We start from the raw sequence: 22,590 nt of genomic DNA on the forward strand, positions 1-22,590 counted from the left end.
CAGTGGCTCTGCATCTGCCTGTCAAGCACAAGGTTCTGAGTTCAATCCCCAGTACCAAAAAAACACTTCCCTTATAAAGTGGGGTCCCCAGCAACACATTTAGGACCCCTCCTGTCTCAGAAGCTTAAATCTCTCCCTCTCTATAAATATTTCCTACTGTTAACCACTGTTGTTCCTTAGAATTCATTCTTCAATTTTGGGGAACACAAACTTGGTGTATCTGACATCTAGCACATTGGCAGTTATAATATTTCCCCTGTATCATTTGGAGGTCCAATACCATTCCTATATCATTTTGGAGGTCCCACCAAGATAATTGGAAGGAGATAAGAGTTTGCTTTTATTTCATGGATTCTGGATTGTGACTTGTTTAGATAATCAAAAATTGTCATCCTTGCTTGTCAATTGCTTATGCCTTAAATTTTATGGTTTGTCTCATACGCATTGTTTTGTTGAAATTATGGTAAATTTAAGTTGAGAACGTGGGACGATTATGTTCCTTTGATGAGACATTTTACTTTTGCAGGCAAGGTCTTGTATTCCATGTGCTGCATTTAGACCCACTTGGCTGATTTCTTGCTGTGACTATTGTGATTTGTTACCTTAGGCAATAGCACTAGGAAAAGTAATCTTAAAGCGTCCCCTAGTGGACTTTGATATAAAATTATGTAAAATGGATCTTTTGGTGAAATCTAGTTCATATTTAGAAAATATACATGCCTATTATTAAAATATACATGCCACAACAAGAGACCCCATCTGCCAGTTAAAAGGGAATAGGCTGACAGTCATTCTTAAGACTTGGGAGACTGGTTTCACTGGGACAGAGTGGCCCAGATCCCCCTCTACACTCTAAAAGGAATATTGAGCCAGTTCTGCCTCAATTTCCTTTCTGATCTGATCTTCCACTAGTGAAGAGGCAATCTTAGCTCTTAGGATTCCTCACTGGCCTTTCCAGGCTGAGAGTAGTAGCTCATGAGTAAGATGCCTCAATAACTCACCATGAGCATGACAAGAAAAGTCTTCCTTTTTCTTCTGATCTCATTTCTGATCTTTCCCTGCCATTTTGTACTTTTCTTTTTTAGAGGCATGTAAAATTAGAGGGAAAGGAACCCTTAAGTGTCCCAACCTTTTCCTCCTAAGAACCTTTAAGTTGAGCCTGTAAAAAAATGAGTGTTTGTTCAAAGACAGGGAAGTCATCTTAGATGAAGACAGCTCAGGCTTCTATCCCAGTAGAATTCTAACAAACAGTGGTTACTCTGCCAGCTAGTTAAATGCTCTTAGAGCAGCTGCCACTCTTAAAGCAGAGGACAGGTTTCTCCAGTACCTTTTGGCCAATCCCCATTGAAACCAATGGAATGTTGACCAGACAGGCAGCTGGATTCCTTTCTGGAGACAAATCTCTGTTTGCATGGAACTGGTGAAAGCTGAGAGAACAACTGAGGCCTCATGGCCAGGGCAACTGTCTGGTGGATACCTAAAGGTTCCTCAATAGAAGCTGGGTCTCAACAGCCCAACTAGGTAACCAGCAAAAAAATCTTCATTTTTCTATCATCCCTACCTGCACTCCTCAGTAAGGTGAGAGCTAACTCTCAGTGATCTTCAGGTATCCTCAGTCCCAGACTGACCAGAGACAACACTGTTAGAGCCCTCTCTTAAACCTCCATTAAGAGTTGAGCTACAGGTATGGGCATTTCTCTCTCTGTAGTGAAGTAGACAGATAAAAACAGGAACTCTCTAAATACCCTGACAAATCTTTGCTAGGATAAATGTCCAAGTTAAGACCCTCCCTCCAAGTTTTTCTCCAACTCTCTGGATTTTAACTTTAGAACTCCTTAATTAGCTAAACCACCATGTAGCTAATCGGCCCCATCCTTTAGGAGGTCTTAGGGTGAGACAGATTGCAAAAACTGTTTGCCTTCAACAGAGAAGAACAGCTATCAGAAAAAGCAGGAGATTTAGCTCAGTGGTGCCAACGGCTGCCTCACAAGCGAAAGGTCCTAAGATTGATCCCAGGTACCAAAAAAAAAAGAAAAGAAAACCAGTTTACACTTGTACTTTATATATGCTAAGAGTAGAAAAAAGAGGTTTTAGTCAGCCTTTCTCTTCTTTCATGTGCATGTAGAAAACTGATAAGTGTACACTAACTAAAATATTATTTGTGAGCATGGGATTTAGCTCAATGGTTCTGCCGCCTACCTCGCAAGTGCAAGGACCTGAGTTTTATCTCTGGTACCAAAAAAAAAAAAAAAGAGTCTGTCTTCTATAATGTAATTTGTGGTTGCTGATGATGGGTATAAGTTTGACCTGTGAGCTTCAGAGACATAGAAGTTTTAGGGTGAATTTTGAGTAAAACTTGGCCTTGTCTTCCTGCTAAGGAAAATTGCCTAGGTGATTAAGTAGATAACTTGACTCTATCTGAAGAGGTATGAAAAGTTCACTAATCACTTTCAATTTGTCCTCACTCTCTTTTAAATAATTGGAAAGCAATGGTTTAGATCTCTTGATTATTGCTTTTGTTAGCAGTATTTCCTTCTTTAAACCTGACTGTTACAGCTGGAATCAGTTGTTGCTTGTGCTTTTAGAAATACCTGCTAGAAGGCAATGTGCCAGGCCAAGAGGATGACCTGGTCATTCCACACCTGCTGCACACCTCTGGGGGTGGGGCTAAGGAGCAGTGAGTGAGTCTTGGTTCACTCCCAGCCTCTTGCTACTTGCCAGCTGTGAGTCTGTCAACTGTAGAGTTAACTCAGCTTGATTTCCCCATCAGTAAAATGTGTATAACAGTACCTACCTGGCAGGGTTGTTAGAATAATCTGTCACAGTACTGTGTGTGTTAGAAGGGCTCTGGCTCCAAAGCTTACTGGCTTAGTGCTTGTTTACCTGGACAGGTGCTGCTTATGTCATCTCCCTCCAACATCCAGGTACCTTGTCTTTGTTCCGACTGAAAGCTCATGCCAGGATGGGACACTGGAAGTCCTAGTCAAGACGAAAAAACAAGGGGCCAGGGATTTAGCTCAGTGGTTCCGCTGCCTGCCTTGCAAGCACAAGGATCTGAGTTCGATCCTCGGTACCAAAAAAAAAAAAAAAGAGGAAAAAACAAGATTTCAAGATTGGACGCAGCGTAGTCAGCCAGAATTCAGGAGGACACAGGCCAGTTACGTCACCCACTGCACTCAACCAGTACTTGTTGAGCACACACTTAGTGCAGGGCTAAGAGATACAGCAGGAAGACAGGTCTGCCAAGGTCTCAGTGAAGCATTTCCAGAAGGAGCTAAAGAGGAGTAAACATACCCCTGGCACCTCAGTTATTACAGATCTCTTTCTCTACACCCTGGAAAGGAAATACCACAGCTGATTCTCAAACTTCAATGCTTTTCTTACCTGGCAGGACCAGGTTTCTGGACTTTTCTGGTGTCCCCTTCTTCAACCTGTCCCTCAGAGCGGGGAATGTGTGTGTCCATCCCTTCCTGGGCAAAAGCTACAGTCACACCACCAAAGGGTGTGGAGCCCTGAAAAGACAAGCGAATTCCTTCTCACCAGTGGCCTTAGGATCGAGGCTAGAGTGAGGGGGTGGTGATGCTGGTGACCTTGGGGAAGCTGGAAAAGCGTCTTAAAGGTTCAGGTCTCTGGATGGTTCAAGAAAAGCATTTACCAATCACTTCTGTGTGCCTAAAACTGTAGTGATACAACACTATCTCTTATCTAAACATTTCCACCATCCTGGTAGACTTTAAATAGTATATGTATGAGCCAGGGATTTTGCTCAGTGGTTCCACCACCTGCCTTGCAAGTGCAAGGTGCTGAGTTCGATCCCTGGAACCAAAAAAAAAAAAAACAGCATATGTAATGAGAGTAATTAGGCACAACTTAATAGGTCCCTGGAAGTTAAAAGGGGCAATATAGAAAAATACTTAGAAGTACATTCATACTGTGAATAACTAGGAGCAGGTTATCACAGAACTGTGAAAGCCAAATTTCAGAGCATGTAAAATACAATGCCGTGGCAGAGATGGACGGACTAAGTGCAAAGAGAATAGAAGGGGAGGGGAGGAAGGACAATCAGGGAGACCACAGGGGCCACAACTAGCTGGCTCTGAAGGAGAAGGTTCCTCAGAGGGGGCATGAGTGGGTCAAAGTGACTTCATAAATGAGGCTTTAATCCTTTAGCCACAGGGAGCCCAGTAGAAGTCACATGCACCCTGAGGTGGAGGGAGGAGTGGAGGCTAGGAACTTCAGCACAGTCCTGCTCAGAGAGAGCAGCGAGATGCATAGCCAGAAACGGATGCAGTTTAAGGGGACATCAGAGGGGGAATCAAAGATGCGTCCTGTTGGAAATAGGTATGCGGTATGATTGAACAATGCAGTGTTTGTATGTTTATGTATTCACTTTTAGCAGTACTGGGAATTAAACCCAGAGCCTCATGCAGGTGAATGTTTAAATTTAAAAAACTATTACAGTAAAAAAAAGAAAGAAAGAAAGAAATACGTGCTAGAATTAGGTGTATGAGTTTCTGGGGAGGATGAAGGGCATGAGTTGGTGAGTGCGTATAGTCTGACCTGGCCTATCCTCTGATCTCTCTCCAGATAGCAGTCACCTGCTCTGGAGCAGGTCACCTGAGGGAAGTAGTGGGCTGGGGATTTAGCTCAGTGGTTCTACCGCCTGCCTCACAAGCACAGGGTCCTGAGTTCAATCCCTGGTACCAAAAAAGAAAAAGTAGAAATTAAAGGAACACCAATTCTTTCTCTTGTATTTCAGATAGAAGACTAAGTGTCAAAATCTTTTACTTTTTTAGAATGCACCAAAGTGAAGGAAGAACAACAAAAGGCTGCCTTGGGGTCACCCCTCGCAGAAGGGAGGGGGTGTCCCACAAACACTGCTAGAAAAGAAAGAAGGTTTGAGTAGGTGGTAAAAGATGTGAGAGTGACTGGAGTGGCCGAGATCCTTAAGACAAAATGAAATGCAGAGAGAAGTATTGATTATGATGCTATTTCACAACTAGAATTGTACTGTAAGAGAGAGGAAAAATAGTCAAAATTACCTTATGTTCAGACTTTTTTCACATTAAGATATAATACCTATTTGTGTTCAAAATGTAAATGCAAGCCATAGGAAAACTAGAGACCTCTGGCCTTTAAGGCGTCCATTATCACTGAGCCTGAGATTTCCCACCTTTGCCTTTCGAACCCTAAGGATGGGATTTCCAAGGCAGCCTTAATCAAAACTTCACCTACTATTACTAAACCCGAGGACAAGGTTTCCAAGGCAACCTTGATCAAAGTGCAATCCACTATTACCAAGGCTAAGATTTTCCCCACTAGTCCTTTGGAGTCTGAGGTCCCCCCCACCTTACCTTTCAGAGTGTAAGGGTGAGGCTTCTAAGCCAGCCATAATTGAGGCTTCTAAGCCAGACCTCTCCAGGACTATATCTGCCCTTAGCTGATTTTGTTCAAGCCCCTAAAGGACAGGACCCTATAAAAGAAGTAATGGTGAATTCAGACATACTCATTCCCATGTGTCCTTTTCTCTCAGTGACCTCAAACAGATCAAATAAGATCAGAGAAAGTTTTCAGATGACCCTGATAAGTACATTGAGGTTTTTAGAGGACTTACAAACTCAGACCTATAAACTCAACTAGAAAGATGTAATGTTACCCTTAAATCAAACATTGACTTCTAATGAGAGACAAGCAGCATTACAAACTGCCACTACATTTAGAGATGAATATCATATTGTTAATTTTAGAAGGCCAGAAATCAGGCACCCAGAGGAACAACCAGTCCCTACTAGAACCCAAGCAGTCCCTACACAAGATCCCTATTGATCTGCCAAACAGATGGAAGATTAAAATAGACATCTTCAGACATGTATTCTTAAAGGTCTAAGAAGGACAAAAACTAAGCCCTTCAGTTATTTTAAATTGTCAACTATTCATCAAGACAAAGATGAGAACCTCTCTGCCTTCTTAGATGGTTTACGAAAGGCATTGATAAAACATACATCCCTGGCTCCTGATTCAATATAAGAACAGATTATTCTTAAAGACGAGTTTAGTGCCCAGTCAGCCCCAGATATTCAAAAACAGCCATAAAAGATGGCTTTTGCTCCAGATAACTCATTTGATACTTTAGTGAGAAGTGCCTCAGTATTTTATAATTGAGACCAGGAGGAAGCCAGAGAGCGAAAACAGAGACCAAGAGAGAGTGGCTACTTTAATTTCACCCTTAAATGGAATAGACTCTAAGTCTGATTCTTGGGGCTCCAAGAAGAGCTCAGTGACTAAGCTTACCTTCTACTGCTGCAGAAAGCCAGGCCACCATAGGAGGAACTGTGATCAAAACCATCATGCCAAGAGACCCCCTGAGCATGCCCCTAATTGCAATGGTGACCACTGAAAATCAGACACACCCCCTCAGGTGAAGGTCCCAGGAATTAGACCCATCTTACCAACTGGTCCGGCAAGACTAAAGGCCTCCAGGGCATTCTCTGCCTTCTCCCTCTGGCCAGACATCTTCATAGAAGAGCCCTGGGTAATCATGACTGTAGAGAAAAAAGAAATCAGTCTATTGGCTGGACGCTGGTGCATGTCTCTTTGTCCTTTGTTTCAACTGTAGCCTTCCCTCCAGCTGTGATACCCCAGTAAAAAGTGTCACTAGAGAGGAGGTAACTCACTATTTCTCACAACCCTTAGGCTGTACCTGGGTTGGCTTTCTTTTTATGCATTCCTTTTTAATTATGTCTGAAAGTCCAGGTCCCCTCCTGAGGAGAAATATCTTGCTTAAATACTGTAATATACATGCACCCAGATCAGGTACACTGCCTCCTCCTTGTATAGACAGAAGATAAATCCTAAGGTATGGGCAACTAAAGGTAAAATAGGTAGAGCAATAAGGGCCACTCTGGTGCAATTATGTCTCAGAGATCCTACTATTTTTCCTCACCAGAGCCAATACCCTGTAAGGCTAAAGTTAAAAAGGGACTATTGTCTATAATTGATAACTTAAAGACACAAGGTTTACCTCAAAAAATACCTCAAATTCTAGCCTTCAGTCCATTTAAAACACTTTATAGATGCCCTTTTTCCACTAATGATTTTCTCTTCTATAGAGAAACAGATATCTTATTACAAGATGTCACCTCACTGGCTAAATTCACTGGCTAATTCTCCAACAGCTAATGGAAGCTCAGCCTAAAGAAAAGGGAAATCCCATATTTCAACCTGGACTTTTAGTACTGGTAAAGTTTCTTCCCTCATCATCCCTTTCCCTAGAACCAACTTGGAAAGGACCATACACCATGATCCTGTCAACTCTATCACCTGTCATGGTAGCAGGCTCAGACTCCTGTATACATCACACCCAACTCAAGCCCTGGGAGCCAGAGACTGTCACTGAGTGTGAGCCACCATCCGAATATTCCTGTAAACCAATAGAAGACTTAAAATTTTTGTTTAAAAAAAAAATAATGAAGTCTTTACATAAATAAGATGTTACTCTTAGCCCTTTCACTAATTACGTTAACACTTAAAGGAGAGTGTAATTCCTTTCTAGTCTGGGCATAGGAATATGTAGAGCCATTATAACAAACATCTTGCTGTATATGTGGCCTGCTGCCCTCATCAAGTACATCAGGACTTCTTCCTTAGTGGGAATCCCCACTTCAAAGAGATGATTAAAATAAGTCACAGTCTTAGACTACATTGCTGAGACATGAAAAAGTTGAGTGGCTCATAACTTAGGCCACCATTACAAGGTAACTGAGTGGCCTATCAACACCACCCTTAATGGTCTTGGACATAATTGAACTTTTTCTAAAAATGCCACTAAAGCCTCTCTACAGGCTCTAGTAAAACTCCTATTAAGTAAGAGTAAAGGTCCTATCATGAGTGCAAAAATTCATAGATATCAAGACGGTTACTTTCAGATATGGGATGATTATATGTGGTTAACTCCAACTGTAGGACAACTTAGAAAGTCTCCCTTATGTTGGGAACAAAGAAATCTTATTCTCATTGGCCTAACCCTGAGCAATATATGCACATGATAACTTTACAGGTCAAAGACTGGTTTGCGACAGACTGGTTTAATCCCCTGGAATTAGATGGGAAACCCCCAGTGGCACTCATTGATCCTGTGGAACCAATTTGTGGCCCTGGCTACCTTCTGGATAGTTAGGGGGATACACACTGGGATTTGTGGTTACAAGGCAAGACTGTCAAAAATATTGACAAACCTGCAAACTTAGCCCAGCTACATCAATGGTCTAGGAGTGTGTTTCACTGGTGTGACCCTTTGGCTTCTATCTTTATCCCTTCTCTAGGATTAGAGGATGTCATGCACACATGGAAGCTTTGACTAACTATACTCAGTGGGCCTTAAACGATACCTCAATTAGTCTCTCCCCTGAATGAAAAAGTAAAATTAATGAGGCAAGCTGTCCTCTAAAATCAGATGGCATTAGACATTCTAACAGCAGCACAAGGGAGTACTTGTGCAATTGTAAAAGTGTTATGTATACATTTCTGATCCTTTTGCTAATATCTCGATGACTGTTCAAGATATTAAATGACAGGTTAAGGCCATGTTAAATTCTGAAATTCTCTAGACCTTCTACTTATTATCTTTGTGGGAGGCTTTTACTGGATCTTCCTGGTGGAAACATTTGTTGGTAATATTCATAATAGTCTTGGTGATCTCATTAGTTGTCCTGTGCTGACTTAACTGTTTCTTTGGCCTTGTCTCCTCCAGATTTGAGGCTATACACCTACCCAAGACAGGAGCACCTGACATCTATCCAGGGCCTCCAGATAGACCCTCTGGAGAGTATCTCTGACTGCTGATCTCAACTGCAACCTCCTTCAGCCAGAAGTAGCCAGAACAGTCATCACCCCTTGCTCCTCTTCACAGTTAGGGGTAATTCTTCACAGGGAAATATCATAGATGCCAATTTAGTTAGAAATATTATAGGCAGGGCCAGGGGTTTAGCTCAGTGGTTCTGCTGTCTGCCTCGCAAGTGCAAGGTCCCAAGTTCGATCCCTGGTACAAAAAAAAAAAAATTATAGGCAGTCAGAAAGGGCTAGGCCCTCAAGGGAGTTAGTGCAAAAGATGAAAACACATTACAACTGTGACCTGAGACACATCAGTTGGAGGCCAGGCCTCAAGATAAAGATAAAATGACCAAGCCTACATACTTCCCCAAGGGCTAAGTGATAACACCTGGTCTAGTGAAGTCTGGATAGACATCAGTCACTGTGGTGGGTGGCCAAGACCCTCAGACTCATCACCTTCCTGAAAAGTCCTTTGCTTTTTCCATGCACACTTGTTACATGACTTGCTTCCCCACTGCATCCTATAACCTAAGCAAATATACTTGTAACCTTATTGGTTGATCATTGCTTTAACCTATGTCGTGCCCTATAAAACTGGTTGTGCTCTCTAAAACTCCCCTATAAAGTGAGGTCCCCAGCAACACATTCAGGACCCCTCCCATCAGGAGTTTAAATCTCACCCTCTATAAATATTTCCTACTCTCAACCTCTGTTGTTCCTTTGAATTTATTCTTCAGTTTGGGGGAACATGATCTTGGCATACCTGACATCTAGCAGATTGGCAGTTATAAAATTTCCCCATATCATTTGGAGGTCTGATCATTCCTGTGTCAGTATAACGGGTACTGAATACCACTTTCCTATATTCACATAAAATTCATTTTTCTTACTGAGAAACTGACTTTTCCTTACATTGGGCCAAGGTAACCTGATCCATTTATCTTGTTAATAAACAGCTATAACTATGCAGAGTTCATCATCAGGTGAATTGGTATTTTCATCTTTCGCCTATGCTAAACAGGGCAGTTTGGAAAATGAATTTTTAATTAAGAGATCTGTGAGAGACAATACAGTGCAGAGTTGTAGATAATTCTTCTGGCACAGATTCTGTTGACATGAGAGTCCTTTCTCTTTCTAGTTCTGTGTTAAAATTCAGCAGTACCCACATGGCTGCCTCACACTCCCAGGTACAGAGCTGTTCATCATGGCACATGTGCCCTTCCTTCCTTCCTTCCTCCCTCCCTCCCTCCCTCCCTCCCCCCCCTCTCTCTCTCTCTCTCTCTCTCTCTCTCTCTCTCCTCCCCAAAGAGGGAGGACAATCTCTCTTCATGGCATTGCCAAAGCCAAAGTGCTCCTGCAAGGAGCAATAGTGCACAGAGAAGAGCTGAGGTAGGGCCTTAGAGGCAAAGCCTGAGCTCTGCCCCATGAGTGGGGAATATGGAGATGTGAGAAGCATTCAGGAGATGGCTTCCCTTTTTCCTGCTGGAGGTTGAAAATATCAACAACATTCCAGTCCACTGTAATCAAATACTTACGCAAAAAGCTATGGAATGCGCAATAATTTGTCAGGCATCCTTTTAGTGGAGTCCACCCAAGCAGACTCCAGTAGGGCCCCTTGACCCTTGCAGAATATGCCCTCTGACCTTACTTGGGCCTCTTTTATGCGAGGCTTCACTCTGACCAGATGGCTAAACTATCAAAGCATTTTATGAGTAAAAACTGCTTTCTCAACTCACAAGTTGTGTATTTCTTTCCATGTTAATGTGAACTATCCACCCAGAGGCTTTAAATTGAAAACACAAGAGGTATCCAGCAGCTGGGGCCCCCGCACCGCCCCCCAGCATTGTGTGTGAGTAAGGGGTGATGGGTATTTGCAGAGAAAACAGCTGACACCCAGATGAGGACAATTTCAGCTAAATATTTAAAATAGCCATCAAGAAAGGAATGATTGATTTCTTTCTTTTACTTTTTTTTGGGGGGGGGGGGATACCGGGGATTGAACTCAGGTCCTTGCGCTTGCGCAGCAGGTGGCAAAACCACTGAGCTAAATCCCCGGCCCCTCTTTTACTTTTTTGTTGTTGTTGCTCAAGTCATGATCTGTTATCAAGCTGCAGGCAAGCATGCTTCTTGTATAAATTCAGACTGTATCCTTCCTTCTTTCTCTCTATCCCATTCTGGGCTTCTCCTTTTCAGGAAGGCTGGGTGGCAGATTAAAAATAATTAGATCCAATTGCATGTGGAATCCCAAATGGAAAATGATGTCTCCTTGCAGTGTTAGATTTCAAGTCAGATAGTCCTGAGACCTGTAATTGGCTGTGTGTGTAAAACTGTACTCAATGCTAAATAATTCTTGGAATTATTTTTGTGAGAAATGATTGGCGTGAGTTGATCTAACACGTATGTATGTATGTATTTATTTATTTATTTAGGTACTGGGGATCGAACTCAAGACCTTGAGCTTTAAAGGCAGGCGCCAGAACCACTGATCTAAATCCCCGGCCCCTTCAACACGTATTTATGAGCAGGGCCAGGAGGCAGCTGTGACTGCAGCGGTCCACAGGCTGTAGTAGACAAGAGCAGACTCTCTTTAGAAGCTGTTTATGTCCCAGTGCACAGACAGATCCCCCCTGAAACCACTGACAATAAGTGTAGAGCAGTGTAATGCTTTGCACAGTGGAGACAGGCCCCGTGAGGAGGCAAAGCTAAAGCAAGGGAACAGGAGATGGAGGCTTGCTCAAGCAGCTATACTCAAGCTGTGCATTAGGAATAGAAGTCATCCCCGCATGCACAAGGTCCTGAGTTCAAACCCCAGGACCAGAAAAAAAAAAAGCAATTCCACGCCCCATATGCTATGCTAAATTTTCTAGCAACCACTTTGAAAATGGTAAAAAGAAGTGGGTGTGGACTGTGGGTGTAGCTCAATGGCAGAATGCTCCCCAACATGGACAGACCCTGGCCTCCAGCCCCACCCCAGCACTGTAAAAGGGCGACAAAAGCCACAGAGGAAGTGGTGGGAATGATGCTAACATAGTTTAATAATATATTTTATTTGTATTATAAATTTATTTATTATATTTATTTTCACTTTATCACTTATCTTTATGATTTATGCCATTTTAAAACTTATTTAACAATAGATTTTATTATATTTAACTCCATATACAGTGTTAAAGTTTCTAATGGCCAGATTTTAAAAGATGAAGAAGAGGGCTGGAGATTTCGCTCAGTGGCACCAGTGCCACTGATCCCTAGAACTGGGAAAAAAAAAGATAAAAAAGAAGGTTGGAATGTTTAATATATTTTATTCACTACATTTATATTTTGTTTTAATAATATGCTTTATTTACATCAAATTTTATCTCATTTTGAAATATTTTTAATTTTTGTCATTGATTTTATTTCCTTTTAACATTTATTTAACAATATATTTTGTTATACTTAACCCATATGATATATTAAATTTTCTAGTAGTCAGATTTACAAAGGTTAAAAAAAAAACAACTAAAACTAATTTCAATAATACCTTTTATTTTTACTGAACCCAATGTACCCAATGTATTATCATTTCAAACTGATTTTCAAAAATATTTTGAAAAAGTGATGAAGGAGATAATTTACATTCTTTTTGTCATCTAGTGTGGGTTTTGTAGTGACAGCTCATCTCAGTTTGGACTGTTAATACTACTTGAGCTAGATTCAGATTTCATAAAGTTTACAGTTGAAAAGGTAGATTCATACAACACAGTTATACTAAATACACTTAAATCTTTCTGATTGAGTGGAGTGGACCCTTGACTTACAAACTCAATCATCAGGTTGTAACTCAAGTTGGTTGTAAGTCAGTACAGCTGAGATCTGGGTGTTTACCTGGGTATGCACTATAAATAACAGGCAGATGAATCTTCCATTAACCTAATTAACCCAAGTTGTTTGTATGTCAGGCCGGTCGTAACTTGAGGGTCCACTTTCGAAGAGTTTTTGGATGGTTTGGTTTGGTTCAGTTTTGCAGTGGTGAGGATGGACTCCTCCCCTCCCCTCCTCTTCCCTGCCCCTCTCCTCACGGCTTAAGGAATTTGAGGCCTACCAGGCCCCTATACCTCTCACCGTTTGGAGCTCTGAAATTCAGACATGTCCCATGTTAAACCAAACAATAAGTAAGTAAAAATTTTAAATTTGGCAGTGCGGTTTGTGGTGCAAACCACATAAGAAAACTCTTCTCTGATTTCTGAAGACACAGTTGCACACCCTCCTGCCTCTGCAGGGCCACCTCCAGCCGTGAGGTCATCAAATCAAATCTCCTGCACAGAACCAACATGAGGCACAGGTGTAGGCTTGAGTATAAAGGCCTTGGCACACTTTGCAGGTGAGGCATCTGAATTAATTTCCAGTACCTCTTTGTCACTCGTGGTGAAGCAACAGGATAACTGTGTTGGGTAGTGGCTAAGATCATAGACTTTGTGGTGAGAGAGGTGAGCCAACCCAGTTCACCCCCTCTCTAAGTAAACTTGAGACACTCATTAGCTCCATGATGCCTGAGGAACCTGAATCCTTTAAAGCCCCTAATGGGACCCACTGTGTGGTCAGTGCTGGTTGGTGTGGGGACCATGCCCTGCTCATCCACACTGACAGAAGCGGCATTCCTAGCAGAGAAACCATTAGCATTTCTCTACAGTCTTTCTGCCCACACTGTACACAGCATGCAAGCTGACTCAGCCTTTCGCAAATCCATTAAACAACTTCTTCCAGAAAAAAATACCATTCTAAGAAATCATCACACTCTTTTTAAAATATTCTTGCTCCTCTATAAGTATGGTTTAACCTTCGATTTGACACTTTTCACTTTAGTGGCTTTTGTTGTCATGCTACCCCATCAGCCTTGCTTAGCCAAGTGAGTGGATCCATGGCCAGTGTTGCTGGCATCACTGAGTTATGACTATAAACATGAGGAACCTGAGAACAGCTGCAGAGGTGGCTCCTTTATAACAGCTGTGATTTGTCTGGGATTTGTCCTTGCCTTTGATTCAGGGGCTGTCTCTAGGTCTAGTGTCCTCCATGTTTGCATTAGCAACAGCCCTTGGGGTCACAGGAATCAGGAGTGGTGAATGCACGTGTGTGAAGAGGCCTCTATAAAGATTGTCCTACAAGGCAGGAACACCAGCTCTCCACCCAGGTGACCTTGGGGCAGCTACGTAAGCAGTCCCCAGAGTTCTGAATCCAAAAGGAACTCATGCTGGTTTAATGCTCTATTGGCCACCATCTTGAAATCCTGAATAATATTTTAACAAAGCCTTGCATTTAGCACTGGACCCTGCAAATTCTGTGGCTGGCTGTGGGACCTAGAGCTCTTGCTCACCGCTGTGTCCAACTATGACTGTTATAATGGGTGGTATGTTGTACACCCAGGAAATAATTCTGATCACAGGTGACATGTGTGAGCCAAGCACTTTACACAAACTATCTCACTTCATCCTCTCATGGACCCAATTTAGAGATGATAAAACTGAGTCTTGAAGATAGCAACATTAGTTTATCAAGCACTTATTTTGGTAAACACATTGCACTGTATTGCTGTGAGGTGGTTACTATTCATTTGGCTATATTTTAGTTCTTCTTATAAATATGAGATATTGTAAGAAAAGGAATGGAATAATCCAAGAAGCAAAGCAGATGGAAGAGAGCAATAAAGGTCATTTTAAAATAGAAAATAGAAAACAAAGATTTGACAGGGGAAAAAAAACAATTATTGCCAAAATTTAGTCTTTGAAAAGACTAATAATAAAAAAATTCTAACTAGACTAATGAAAGCAAATAAAAAACATAATTTTAAATATTAGAGATAAAAAATGATAACTACAGATACTGACGAGTAATAGTTGAAATTTAATACTATAAAAAATTCATGCCAAAGAAAGTTAACAACTTCCTAGAGAAATACTATTTACCAAAATTGAACCAAGAGAATCCAGAAACCTGAATGGACCTCACACTGTTGAGAACATTTGAATCAGTAGCTAACGGATATGTACACATGCGTACGTGCATATGTGTGCACACACACAGAGTCTACCAAACATTCTACCAAATGTTTAGGAAATAGAAGAATTGTGCCCATTTACTGCTGCCTGATACTGGTAGCCAGCATTCATTGAGCACTTACTATGCAGCAAGCAGTATGCTAAAAGCTATATATACATAATTCATATAAGCTAGCCACTATTATCCTCATTGTATAGATGAGGAAACTGAGGGCTAGAAATTTTAAGCAAATTTCTCAGAGCTGTGCAAATGGTAAGTGGCAGAGCTGAGATTGTAACCGGGTTCTCTTGTCAATCCCAAAGCTCACATCTGTGACCTGTATGTTTAGCCGCTCCCCAGAACTGAGGGAGACCATGTGGAGGAAAAGAGCAGGACTTTGAGGTCCCTAGTTTAACCTGATGCTTATTTCAGTGGCTGGAATATTCAGCAGTCATCTTACCTGGGGTTTCTGCCCCGATGGAGCTCACACCCCATTGTTAGGGATTACATGTTCATGCTGTCATCCTCCTAAGAGATAGCCACTATTGTCATGTGAGGGTCATTGTCCTTTGATCCAAAGATCATCTGGTTTGGAGGCATGCCCTGATGGTATTTCAGCCCCACTTTTGAAATAAGAAGATAAGCCAGGTGTGGTGGTGCGTGCCTATAATTCCAGACTGGGAAGGTGGAGGCAGGAGATCACAATTTCAGGCCCAGCCCAGGCCACTTAGTGAGACCCTGTCTCATAAAACATACAAAAAAGGGCTGAGAATTTAGCTCAGTGCAAAGGCCTGGATTCAATTCTCAGTACCCACCTCCCAGAAAAAGAGAACAGGAAGATGGCTGCATAAGAATTCTGCAGTGTTTCCAGCGTACATATGGAATCTCGTTACAATAAGGCCCATTTCCAATCTTCAAAAAGTCTGCTAGGGTGCGCTGTGTAGTATCTTCATCCATTCCCATCTTACCTGTGAGGCGATAAGGCCCAGGTCGGGGAGAAAAGGTGTCCAAGCCCCTACAGCTAAGGTGTCAGGAGCCAGCCAGTCCCAGTCCAGTCCCATATCCAGAGGCCAACACTGAACTTGGGTCGGATGCCACTGAACTCCAGTCCAGACAAAGAGGAGACGATGGCTGGAGCTTGTGTTGGAGCCTTTCCTCCAAACAGGGACCCTTGTAGATTCTGTCGCACCTCGACCTTTAGGAGGGGCTGAGGACCCTTTTAAAACGAAGTCTACATTTGTAGATTTCACAAATACACAGAAATATATTGTAAGGGCCTCTGCTGGGACCAAGAACGTGGTTGATACATCACTATCAACTCAACTGCAAGCTTCTAGTCACATTTCATAACAGGTACATTTTTAAGGACTCTTCACAGTTGATGTTTGTTGAACACCTATTATGTGCCACATGTTGTGCGAACAACTTCACATCCTACTTAATTTGTGTAGGTACTGGTGGAGCAGCTACTTTCCTACTACAGATGAAGACTATGAGGCTCAGATTGCTTTGCAGCAGCTAATGAGAGGATGCTTAAACCCAGGCAGCTTGAGCGCTGAGCTCTGCCCCGAACCACCACATTGAGGCATTGCTTCTTGTATTTTCTGTCCTTCTGGCCAGTCTGAAAACTCAGGTCCAGAAACACCATTCATTCATTCATTCAACAAACATTAATTCTTCTTCAACTTCTCCAAGCCTCCTCATCCTGCTGCTACTACCAATGATCTGCCCCCTTTGTGAACTGCAGTTACTTAGACCACAACAGGCACAACTCAAATGACCTTGGGACCCAGGCAGTCAGATAGGTGTGCGGCAGGTCAGGAGGGAGCTCTGGTGAGCAGGAAAGCCTTTCTCTCCCAGGGTCCACGTCCACAGGCCACTTTCCTGTCTCTTGCTCTCAGCCATGTGCCACAGCCAGTAGTCTCCATGCAGAAATGCTGCCCTCAAAACACACAGTCCTCCCAGTTTTCAAGAAAAGATGAACAGAGGGCCTTGGATTTAGCTCATTGATTCCACTGCCTGCCCTGCATGCGCAAGGACCCAAGTTCAATCCCCGGTACCAAAAAAAAAGAATGTTAATTTCCTATGTGAATTTTTCTGACCTTACAAACTCTCTGTAGGACAGACAAGATCCATCTACAGGTTGGCATGGGTCTCCAAGGAAGCAGTTTGCAGTCCTTATCTTGCCTCAGCTTCTTCATTAAAATGGGGATAAGAGGGGCCGGGGATTTAGCTCAGTGGTTTAGCCACCTGCCTCGCAAGCGCAAGGACCAGAGTTCAATCCCTGGTACTGAAAAAAAAAAAAAAATGGGGATAAGCAAGGTAGCTGTGTGATCTGAGCACATTAATGTTTGCCAAGCCCAGAGGACCATCCCGGCACACGGCAGAAGCTGAGTTCTTGCAGACTGAAGTCCTAGGGGAAATGCATCAGGTAGAAAAGCCAATATAAGCTTCGTCACTGATTGCATGTCCCTCACTCCATGAAGCCCAGCGTGTTAACAACCAAATCTTTCCACATCTGTCTTTATTCTGTGGGCAGCGCTGAGGTCCCTGCATTTGCGCACAGTGGGGCTTTATGGCCAGGTGCGTGGAGCCAGCAGAGCCCTCAGTTCACATTTAAAAATGCAAGGAGGACACACTTGGTTATCCCAGAGGATTTTCTCAAGGATGCCCTGAAGCATGCATTATTTTTTTTTAAATGCCATCTTCCAGCAGGTAGGGCCTCCTGCTGACTATGTGGCCTGGCAGGCCGCATGATCCCTGCAGAGGACTATTTTAACAACTTATTGCAATCTTTCATCCAAAGTTTTAAAGCCAGAGAGCTGACTTTCTCTCTCATCAGATGATCTGCTACTGTTTTCTATTCTGCCACTAGAAATCAAAAGTAAAGTTAAGCTCAGAAGGGCCCAGAAGTTTCTATCTCTGAATCCTGAAAAATGGCTTCCTTTTTAGTTCAGTGCGAGGTGAGAAAAGCTATTCCCAAAGCATCGTTACTGTTGGTCGGCAAAGCACCACCTCCACGTGGCATTGGTAGAGTGCTTTGGGTTGCAACTCGGGGAGGAAATGGTATAGCTCAGGGCTGGAGCGGTTGCCTGGCATGTGCAAGGCCCTGGATTTCATAACACTGCAGAGAGGGCGAGGGGGGACTCAGCACCAGCAGTGCCAAGTGGGCAGAAGAAAGCCCAAGGCTGGCAGACAGAACATTGCCCAGCCGGGCTCTGGGTGTGATCTTGGACACCAGAAGCAGTTCTTAGAGAATAGGCAATCTCACCCAAGGGGGTCTTCTGGATTCCAGGGAGGAAATCAAGGAAATAGACAAGGCCATTCTCTTTCTGTATTTTGCCCTAAAACTGTGTTTTATGGCATACCTAAATTTGTACTATATTCTTTTTCTTTTTTCTTTTTTCTTTTGGTACTGGGGATCGAACTCGGGTCCTTGTGCTTGCACAGCAGGTGGTGAAACCACTGAGCTAAATCCCCGGCCCTGTACTACATTCTTTAAATATCTGAAATTAGCCACACAACTGAAGTAGTTGTTCCTGCACCTTCAGCAGAACCCACTTATCTAATTCAATAAGAACTGGGATTTTTTAAATTGGCAAATAAGAACTATACTACTTACTCTATTCAAAAGGGCAAAGCATATTTTTTCCCAGTGGTAGCCCTTTAGGAGCCTTCCCAGTAGGTCATTTGAGTGTGTGTGTGGTTTTTTGTTAGAAGTGTTTAAAGACAAAGGGTAGACTTGCAGTCTAAATCTAAATTGACTTTTTGAGCTGTGCACACATTTAGGGCTTATTATTTAATTTTCTTTCTTTGTGTGTTTTCAAGTAACTGATAAAAAATATCAGTCACAGGCATGTCAGAAAGATGGAATAGTGTGGCCCTTAATATTTGTCGTCATTGCCTCTTACACCCTTGGAAAACAAACACCCCAGAATGTAGCTTTTCATGCGTTATCAGCCACCCCAGACATCTGGTTCCCCCAGGATAAATCACTTCGAGCAAAGGAGGTCTGAGGGATGATTTCATGGAGTTCTCTCTAAACAGCCACAATAAAAACAACCTTTAAAGAATTCAGCAGATTAAATGTGGGGTGTAAGCAACAAGGCTTGACTTTTCCATTCATCCTACTTTCAGCTAAAAAGTTTTTACTTTACCATAGAATTCAGCACAGGGTTCGTCCTTGTAGGTATTCAAGGGAGTTGTAACGATGAAAAGCATGCTCAAACCCTGAACAGGAAAAACTTGACCAGCTTAAAGTATATCAAGACAATGCACTGATTACAGTCCTGTATATTAGACTGATGAGAGTGTGTGTAGCTGGGATCTTGATTTATGTAACTGCCACCTTCTTGAGCAGAGTTATTCAGTCTCATATCAGACTGCCAAACAAAACCTCATTAAAGGGCTGGGGATTTTGCTCAGTGGTTCCACCGCCTGCCCCGCAAGTGCAAGGACCCGAGTTCAATCCCCGGTACCAAAAAAAAAACCTCATTAAAAGGCATCACAGGGTATACAGCAAAAAGTCCTCTCATTGTCCCCAGCTTCCTGGGTTTCCCTCTCAGAAGGGACCGATGGAGGCTGGGTGTGGAGGTGCACACTTGTAATCCAGCACTCTGGGAAGCTGAGGCAGGAGGATGACAAGTTTGACCCTAAGCAACTAAATTAGACCTGAAAGAGAGTGAAAGAGAGGAAAGAAAAAACAAGAAGTAAAGGGGAAAAAAGGTTAAGGATCTAGCTCGGTGTAAAAGCCCTGGGTTCAATACCACCAAAATAATTAATCAAAGGCAGGTTTTTAAAAATAGCCCAACGGAGGCGGTGTGCAGGAGTCCCTTCACTCAGAGGATACCCGGTGTCGTGTTTAAACCCTCCCAGAGGCACTCGTTGCAGTCACCTGGGGCTTCCCCTGTAGGTGTCTCGCTTTCTGATATTAAAATGGTAAATTCAGCAGGGTGCCTGCAACAGCACCCTTGGACCAACCAAAGCTGAAGGCCGAGTTGAAGAGCAGAAGCCTCACTGCTCCTGCCCTGCATCCTGCCGGCCCGCCGAGGTCTGCGCAGAAGCCGGGAGCCCCTGGGGGTCCCCAGAGCACGCCGGGCCCTTCTGCCTGAGACCCGGGATCAGCAGCCCTAGAGCCAGATTCCTCACCACTGAGCTGTCTCACAGGAACCCTGGGCAGCACGTGTTTGCCACACTTCTTGCTCGCCGTAGCGTATTCCTCCCTGGCTTCCCAGATAAATCCCGTTCTCCCCAGCAGCCCCGGGCGCGCTTTCACCTGCAGCTGCCCAGGCTCCCGAGGCAGAGGCTTTGTGCTTGCAGGTTTCAGCTCTGGAGACCCCTCCTCGGCAAGCCCCCCCCCCATCCCCCAGCTGTACGCCGCACCCACACTCAGTCTGTCCCTGCACTGGTTTCCGGTCCCTTCTGCGTGTGCACTGCCCCGGTAACACGCACAGATTCCTTCGTCCTCGGGGTTATGACACGGCCCCTCGAGACTGTGAACTCTGCGTACAACCGGCTCACTCCCGCCACATAGAAGTTGCCCAGAAGCACTAGCCGCGTGACTGAAATACAGTGACCCTTCTGTGAAAATCTGAGTTATCTATACTTACTGGGTTCCAATAGCTTCATTTGAGTGAAAGCCTTCAATAATAATTACAATAAAACTTTACTTAAAGCTGCATCAACACCGCTTATTCGCCCCACACCCTGGGAGCGTGAGGCAGAGAGGGTCACAAGTTTGAGTTCAGCCTGGGCAATGGTGACTTAGCAAGACCCTGTCTGAGAATAAAAAAGGATAAGGGAGGGCCCGGGATTTAGCTCTGTGGTGCCGCTGCCTGCCTCGCAAGCGCTAGGTCTGGAGTTGGATCCCCGGTACCAAAAAAGAAAGAAAAAAAAGGACAAGGGATATAGCTCACTGCACAGGCCCCTGGTTCAATCCCCAGTACCACAAAAACAAAACCCTGCATAGAAAAACCACAGCTAAATGATATCTCTCATTCTGACTGTTATCTCTGTGACCTGGCCTCAATTTCTTGCCCCAAAGGGCGGGATGACTACATGCTGCATCTTTCTGAGAAGGAAAGGTGGTCAGTCCTAGAAGAATTGCATAGGGCTAAGCATGCTTCCAATGGGTCTGGTGTATTCATTTGTTTTCTTGTTAATCCTTACACATGGGCGGGGGGTGTAGCTCAGTGGCATTGTGCTTGCCTCCTAAGCACAGGGTCCTAAGTTCCATCCCCAGCACTGGGGGAAAAAAAATCCTTACAGATGTGGTATATTCATGTGCTTTATTAATGAATCCATATTTTGCTATGTAGTGTCAGCTTTGGTCTTATGGGGGTTTTGTTTTTGTTTTGGGTACAAACAGATAAACCAGGGGATGTGCACCTACCAGGTTTGGTGAAAAGTTGTTCTCCAGAGTCACTGTCCTATGCTCAGAAGTCGGTGAGGAGCACTGGGCCCTTGTGGTAGTGGGTTTTTTTTGTTGTTGTTTTTTTTTGGTAGTGGGGATCGAACTCGGGACCTTGTGCTTGCAAGGCAGGTGGCAGAACCACTGAGCTAAATGCCTGGACCTTATGGGTTGTTTTGTAGTGTGCATGTAAAGTGCTTGGAATGATGTGTGAAATACATGAAGGGTTTACTACACAATAGCAACCATTATTATTTTTACTGTTACTATGTGAACTCAGATTTGTTTTGTTTTGTTTTTTGAGACAAGGTCTTGCTGTGTAGTTCAGGCTGACCTTGAACTTACTATATAGCCCATGCTGGCCTCAAACTTTCAACGATCCTCTTGCCTCAGCCTCCCAAGTACTAAGATTACAAGCATGTGCCACCATGCCCAGCAAACTCAGGTTTCTAACACTTTCATTTATGTTAGGAAGGAATTAAAAGCTTCTGTGTTTGACTGGTTTACATCCTGATCTCTATCATGGCAGAGATGCATGACAGAGGAATTTAATAACAGCAGCTAATGCTGAAAAGCAGGAAGGTCTTTGTAAAGTCAGTAAAAAATAATAATGATGACGATAATAAAAAAATGATAATTTAGCTTGGGGAAATTTCAAAGAGTGCATCAGACATATGTTAGATATTTCTGCTTTTCACAAGAAGACACATAACATATTGGTTGAGAACTATCATTTCTAGTTTTGTCTTCTCTTCAACATACATAACAAACTGAGAGAATGGCAGCCAAGAGGTTATTAATGGGAGAGGACAGAGGGAGGTGAATGGGCTCTCTGCTTTAGGAAAATCCATCTTCAGTCACCTTTGATAGCTTAGGAATCTGAGACTCAAGGCTGAAAGTGAAAGTTGTCATTTTTAGCATTATCCATTAACATGTTGATGTTCAGTATCATACTGGAATTGTGTACAGCGAAGGAAATGAAAGCAGTTCTTTCGGGTACACCAACCAAGAAGATTTGGGCAGGTGGCTAGATTTTATAACAAGCATCAATAAATTTGTATACTAACACTTTTTGATAATAGCTCCTCAAAATGCATCACCATCATCTTCAGCAGACAGCACCCATATATTGATTTAAATACACAGAAACAAAGGCCTATGCCAGGCATGGGGGCACAAACCTATAAGGCCAACTATCCAGAAAGCTGAGGCAGGAGGATTGTAAATTCCAGGGCAGCCTAAACATAGCAAGACCTCGTCTCAAAACACAAAGATGAGGGCCGGGGATTTAGCTCAGTGGTGCCTCCACCTGCCTCACAGTTGAAATGTCCTGAGTT

At 43.2% G+C, this 22,590-nt stretch overlaps 1 long non-coding RNA gene across 1 annotated transcript in view; it reads left to right on the plus strand.

Annotated features, from left to right (window-relative positions):
* The window catches only part of LOC147822180 (uncharacterized), a 50,325-nt gene extending 40,790 nt beyond the window's left edge, over window positions 1-9,535 (plus strand). The window contains exon 2 of the long non-coding RNA XR_015446016.1: window positions 8,750-9,535. This is a non-coding gene — a long non-coding RNA (uncharacterized LOC147822180). The remainder of the gene's footprint in view (window positions 1-8,749) is intronic.
* The last annotated feature ends 13,055 nt before the right edge of the window (window positions 9,536-22,590 follow it).

Source organism: Heterocephalus glaber, unplaced genomic scaffold, assembly GCF_053883595.1.
Source record: "Heterocephalus glaber isolate CG9 unplaced genomic scaffold, H.glaber_assembly_v1.0 deba00001673, whole genome shotgun sequence".
Taxonomy (NCBI): Eukaryota; Metazoa; Chordata; class Mammalia; order Rodentia; family Bathyergidae; genus Heterocephalus; species Heterocephalus glaber.